Here is a 6952-nt window from a genome sequence, read left to right as displayed (position 1 = left end):
TGGCTCGACCCCGCCGGTTCCCCCCGAAGGCTCCCAGCCCAACCCCGCACAGCCCAAATCACATTCAGACTTTCTCCACACTGCGGAGCTTTTGCTGTGCAACCAGCCGTGATTCAACTTTTCAAAGTTTAAATGCAATTTTCTCCCCCATTCTTTTTCCCTGCCAGCGTTTCAAAGCGGAGAAACTATTTCCACCCCCAAGAAGCAGAGGAATCGGAAGCGAGGGAGGGTTCTGTGTCAGAATAGGTTTCGAACATCTCTCATCACCAAAAGCCGAGGGTTACGCACAAGCACAAACTTAACACCGAAGGCAGAGGCTAAAGTAGTTCGCTAACATAAGCGAAGAAAGAGGCCAGAGAAGGGGAGCGGGTTGGGTTGCTAAGAGGAAAAGGCTTTTCTTTCACTAGCCTGACTAACTTGAATTAGACAAACGTGGAAAGATGAAGATGGGCCTCAAATCCTCATCGTGATAGAAGTATGTTAATGTCTTATTCTAGCTAAACTGTTAGGCATTTCTTGGAGGGAGGGTGGTTTACTGAAAATCCCAAACTCCAAAATTGAAGTTAATTGCACTTTGCTAATTTTCAGTAGAATATATTAGGTACTACAGATTATCAAAATGTCCATCCACAGAACTTCATATACTGAGCACCTACTATTTGCAAAGCATTTCAGTAAGTGCAGTGGGAGATACCCAATCTTCTGGCACAGTGAGGCTGATACATGGGGAGCACGAACAACACAAATACCAGCAGAAAGTGTCAAGGCCATAGAAGTGTAAAAATAAAGTTTTGTGAGATTTCAGATAAGGGGTAACTCAGCTTGAGGGTAGGCAGGGGTTAGGGAAAGCTTCTTGGAAGATGTGAGAATCCAGAAATTCCTCTATTTAAGAACATATTTGGTTTCAAAAGATTATCCATCAGTGCACTTGTTCATAAGTCTCCAAGAGGTGTTTAACTCTAGATGCATTTCTAGGACGTATGAATCGATTCTTTGGAGCTTTAAAACCACGAGTACTCTTCTCCGGGCTGATGTATGTTCTCTGACATCTCTCTCCAAAACGGACAGGTTTTATCTGCTTTGAAAATCTGTTAAGACAAACAGCTCCCTTCCAGACCATCTCTGTGGGTATCCTAGGGAATGCTTAAAGCTACTGCAGCATGCATCAGGTTGCCACTTAACTTTGAAATCGAGTTAGATTTGAATAAGCCTTGAACTCCGTGTCACACAAACCTGAGTATTCCAAGGGCAAAGGGATAAAAGCTAAGTCAAAATATTTTTGAACAGTAGCATCCAGAAATTTGGGGAACAGCTACAAGCAGTTAAGTACTCTGTATGCTAATAGACCACAGGTCCTGAGGAACTGCATCCCATGTACAATAACTGCTTGTTTCCTAGCTCCTTCCAAAACCAGAGAAGGAGATGTCACATGAAATGGATAAGCCAGCTCTGGGAATCTAGGTCTCCAAGACAAATAGTGTTAATTCCAAGAAGACATCATTAAGAAAGTTGTCTCGGGCTTCCCTGGTGGCGCAGTGGTTGAGAGTCCGCCTGCCGATGCAGGGGACACGGGTTCCTGCCCCGGTGCGGGAAGATCCCACATGCCGTGGAGCGGCTGGGCCCGTGAGCCATGGCCGCTGAGCCTGCGCGTCCGGAGCCTGTGCTCCGCAACTGGAGAGGCCACAACAGTGAGAGGTCCGCGTACCGAAACAAAAAACAAAACAAAACAAACAAAAAAAAAAGAGTTGTCTCATGTTCCTACCCAGACTCTTCTCAACACACACCTGTACACACACACACAGACACAGACAAAATAGTCTTAGATGCAATCAATTTGCTCTCAGCTGAACCATAAGCACTCAACTTACATCCTCAATTTACCCAAATATAAGGATGAATATTAAAATAAAGATAATTTTGAAAAATAACTAGAACCAATAGGAGAATTCTATAAGATGATGGATACAAAACTCATTATTTTTAAAAACCATTAGTTTCCTGTGATAACTATTTAGGAACCACAAAGGAAAGAGGAATTTCCCTTACGACACCAAGGTAAATTACTTTGGAATTAATAAGAATTGTTCAGAATCTAAATGATGAAAAGTACAAAGACTTAATGAGAACTTAAAAAAAAATTTAAGTGTTCCTGGATGGAAACATACAGTAAAATAACAATGTCAAATACCCCAACCATATTTAAAATTTTAGCACCATTTTAAAACAATCTAACAATATTGTAAAATTCATTTGGACAAATAAACGTATAAGAATAGCAAATACTTTTTTCTTAATTGCAGGGGAAAAATCTGAAAGACTTTTAAGTGGACAAAAATGATTACTATATATCTTCAATGGAAAATTAGGCATTATCTAGGTTATCTGATTCTGTGGGGTCTCTGTACCTTTGTCTTTGAGCAACTTTACAACTCTTGTAAGTTGCAGATAACTGTCATGGACTGAATTGTGTCCCCCCCTCCCCCAGATTCCTATGTTGAAGTTCTAACCTTCAGTGTGACTGTATTTGGAGGTGGGGCCTTTTAAGTAGGTAATTAAGGTTAAATGAAGTCATATGGGTGGGTTCTTATAATGGAGTAATTAGGCAAGAAATGAAATAAAAGGATCCAGTTTGCCAAGGAAGAAGTAAATCTATCTGTATTTGCAGAGTACACAATCTTATACATAGAAAACCCTGAAGAATACACACACACAAACATAGACACACACACAACTATCTGAGCTAATAAATGACTTCAGCAAGGTTGCAGGATACAAGATCAGTACATTAAAATCAGTTGTATTTCTTAACACTAGTAAAGAACAATCCAAAGATGAAATTAAGGAAACAATTCCATTTACAATAGCATCAAAATAAATAAAATATTTAGGAATAAATTTAACCAAAGAAGTTCAAGACTTGTATACCAAAAACTACAAAACATTATTTGGAAGAAATTAAATAAGATGTAAATAAGTGGGAAGACATCTGCATTCACGGATTGAAAGACAATATTGTTAAGATGGTAATACTCAAATTGATCTACAGCTTCAATGCATTCTCTGTCAAAATTCCAACTTCTTTTTTTGAAGAAATTGACAAGCCAATTATGAAACTGATATGGACAGGTGAAGGACTGAGAATAGCCAAAACAGTCTTGAACAAGCAGAACAGAGTTGGAAGACTTGATTTCAAAACTTTCTACAAAGCTACAATGTATAGAACAGGGTGCTACAGGATTAAGGGTAGACATATAAATCAATGCAATAGAATTGAGAGTCAAAAAATAAACTCTGACATTTATGATCAACTGATTTTCAACAAGGATGCCAAAACCATTCAATGGGGAAAGAAGAGTCTTTCCAACAAAGGTGTTGGGACTAGATATTCATATGAAAAGAACTAATTTGGACCCCTGCCTCACACTATATTTTAAAAAATTAACTCAACATAGATCATAGACTTAAATGTAAAACTATGAACTCTCTTAGATGAAAACACAGGTATAAATATTTGTGACCTTGGATTAGGCAATGGTTTCTTAGATATGGCACTAAAGACACAAGCAACAATAGATAAATTGTACTTCATCCAAATTAGAAAGTTTTGTGTATCAAATCAGACTATAGAGAAAATGAAAGGTATCCAGAGAATGGGAGAAAATTTTGCAAATCATATATATGATGAGAGTCTAGTCTCCAAAATATATAAAGAACTGTTACAACTCAACAGTAAAAAGACAACCCAATTTAAAAGTGGACAAAGTATTTGAATAGACATTTCCCCAAAGAATCTACAAAAATAGCCAATAAGTATGTGAGAAGATTTTCAAGATAGTCATTAGTAAAATGTAAATCAAAACCACAATGAGTTATCACTTCACACCCACTAAAATAGCTATAATAAAAAACAAACAAAAAACAGAAAATAACAAGGGCTGTCAAGGGTGTGGAATAATTGGAACCTTCATACAATGCTGGTGGGAACATAAATATAGAGAAGAGTCTGGCAGCTCCTCAAAAACTTAAACATAGAGTCACCGTATGACCTAGCAATTGCATTCATATATATATATGAAATGAAAACTGTGTTCATACAAAAACACGTCAATGAGTGTTCATAGCAACATTATTCATAACAGCCAAAAAGTGGAAACTACCCAAATGTCTATCAATTGACAGACAAATGGATAAACAAAATTTGATATATCCATACAATGGAATATTATTTGACTCTAAAAACAAATGAAATACCGATACATGCTAAAACATAGATGAACCTTGTTACAGTGGAATCAGAAAAGCCAGAAAGAAGAGCATGATTCCATGTATACAAAATGTCAAGAATAGACAAAAATCCACAGAAATACAAAGCAGATAAGGGGCTGCCAAGGGCTGGGAGAAGAGGGGGCTGGGGAGTGACTGCTAGCAGGTGTAGGGTGTTTTTGGAGTGACGAAAAAGCTCTGCAGTTAGATAGTGGTAGTGGTTGCACCACTTTGTGAATATACTAAAAACCCAGTAAATTGTACACTTAAAAATGGTGAATTTTATGGCATGTGAATAATCTTAGAAAAAAATAAAGAAATGCATGTTGAAATAAAAATGAAAATTTTCTCCTATATAGTTGAGAGAAAAAAAGAAATGATATCACCCCAGGTTGTCAAGGACAGTGTGAACTGGAAACTTCATGAACTGCCAGATGGAGGATAAATTATTGTAGCATTTTGAAAAGGCAGTTTAAAAGTGTGTGCATCAAGTCCTTAAATTTTTTTTTCTTAGCAGGTTTTTTTTTTTTCACCCTACCACCTGGCATGTAGGATCTTAGTTCCCCAACAGGGATCAAAACCGGTGCCCCTGGCATTGGAAGTGCAGAGTCTTAACCACTGGACCTCCAGGGAAGTTCCAAGTCCTTAAATTTTTGAAATTAAATATCATTTAGGCCAACAGTTTTGGTGCAAGAAATTTACTCTAAAGAAAAAAATCACAGACACGTACATTTAGCAACCTTGGTGTTTATTACAACATTGATTATAATAAGGAAAAAATGAAGGATAATCCAAATAATTAAAGGTGAACAAATTAATTTAAATAAATCATGTCATAGTCATAGAAACCAATGTGTTCCATGTAGCCACATAGACAGCTTTGTAGGAGAATTCATAACATGGAAAAATACTTGCAATATACATATTGTTAATTGAAAGTAGTTTACAAAACTATAGAATAATATCCCATTTGTTATATACTCCCAAACCCATATTAGAATGAGATATGTTTAAATGTTAGTACTGATACCTTGGATGGTCAAATTATTTTTATTTTATAAAAATAACCTCTGGCTACTCACTATTACATAAAACTTATTATCTAAAATTGTATCTTGTTTATCTGTTTCCTTATATTATATATTATCTGTCCCCTCACTTCAATAGAATACAAAGTCCCTTAAAGGAGAGATCTTTTTGCCCTAAACATTGCTGTATCCTTGGACCTAGTGGCACTAAGCAGTCTGAACAAATATATATATATTTTAAATGAACACATGCACTAATTTCATTTTAGAAAGTTGTTTTAGAAAACCAAACTCCTCGTCTACATTATGTATGGGTGTGGTCAATGACTCTAAATGTTAACCATTTTTGAATGAAATCACACCAAGTCCATTTCCTTATGAAAGCTTACTAAAATATACAAATTACTGACTTCTAAAGCCTGGTATATCAGAAGTCATCTAATCAGTTCTCGAGTCATCATTATGACCATCAGCTGTGGTATAATAGAGTGAGCACCTCTATCTCCAGGAGAGGTAAAAAAAAGGTTACTGTTTATCTTCTATGCCCAGGTGGCAGATTCTGGTCTCACCCAGAATAATGATCTGTGCTTTATGTGGATTTTTGTGTCCTTTATTTTTAAAAACAGATAAATAAACAACGAACACACCGAAGTTCCTGAAACCGCCAAGGCTTAATTATGTCACCTTCCGTCAGTTTATTTTTAAATAGTGTATTGTCACTCTAAATAGACAGTCAAGCTACAATCATGCACTATTTTCAGATGTTTATGACTATATTAATCAAGTGACCAGTCTCCTCTCATAGGCTTTGATTTTGCCTTCCCAAGATCAACTCCTAAATTCAGAAAAATTAAAACTTCATGATGTCTTTTACCTTTAAATTATCTTGGGCTTCCCTGAGGGCCACTGGACAACCGCAAGGACTTGTTCCTTTACCTTTGAAAAGAGAGGGATGCTAGAAGTAACTAGGTTTATTCATATGTTCTATGTTTTTTAATTAGCTCAACACTATAGTAAGAGTTGGATGAAAAAAGGTATTGAATCAGAGGAGCTCAGCCTTCCTTATATTAATTTCATTCAAATAAATTGTTGTTAATAATAAATATTATTTCAAAGATAGCCCCTTACAGAAAGACCCTGCTATTCCTTATCTTCTGTGTGGTCTCCTCAGATTAGAGAGATTCGAATATCATCGTCAATATGTTCTTATTTGACATTAGTGTAAAGGGGACATCCTGACCGTCAATTCAAGGCACTTTTTTTTTTTTTTTTTTTAATGTGCAAAAACTAGCAGAAAAAAACCCTGTCATCTTAAAGCAACTGTGTAGGAAGCAGGAAACTGAATTTACCTTTGGGACAGACTGCTCCTTGGTTTTGGGAAAGCTATATGAACAACCCCTTCAATTATATAAATTTAACACAAGTATCCACCACTAGTGCTGTCCCCCTCCCTGCTCTAAACCCAAGTCAAAGGATAAATGACAGGGCTTCCCTGGTGGCGCAGCGGTTGAGAGTCCGCCTGCCTACACAGGGGACACGGGTTCGTGCCCTGGTCCGGGAGGATCCCACATGCCGCGGAGCGGCTGGGCCCGTGAGCCATGGCCGCTGAGCCTGCGGGTCAGGAGCCTGTGCTCCGCAACGGGAGAGGCCACAACAGTGAG

At 37.3% G+C, this 6952-nt stretch overlaps 1 protein-coding gene across 1 annotated transcript in view; it reads right to left on the bottom strand.

Annotated features, from left to right (window-relative positions):
- Positions 1-6952, bottom strand: part of FGF2 (fibroblast growth factor 2) — a 72465-nt gene that overhangs the window by 53242 nt on the left and 12271 nt on the right.

The sequence above is a fragment of the Lipotes vexillifer genome, unplaced genomic scaffold (genome assembly GCF_000442215.2).
Source record: "Lipotes vexillifer unplaced genomic scaffold, Lipotes_vexillifer_v1.1 scaffold1276, whole genome shotgun sequence".
In the NCBI taxonomy this organism is placed as follows: Eukaryota; Metazoa; Chordata; class Mammalia; order Artiodactyla; family Lipotidae; genus Lipotes; species Lipotes vexillifer.
This window is presented reverse-complemented; position numbering and strand designations above follow the sequence as displayed.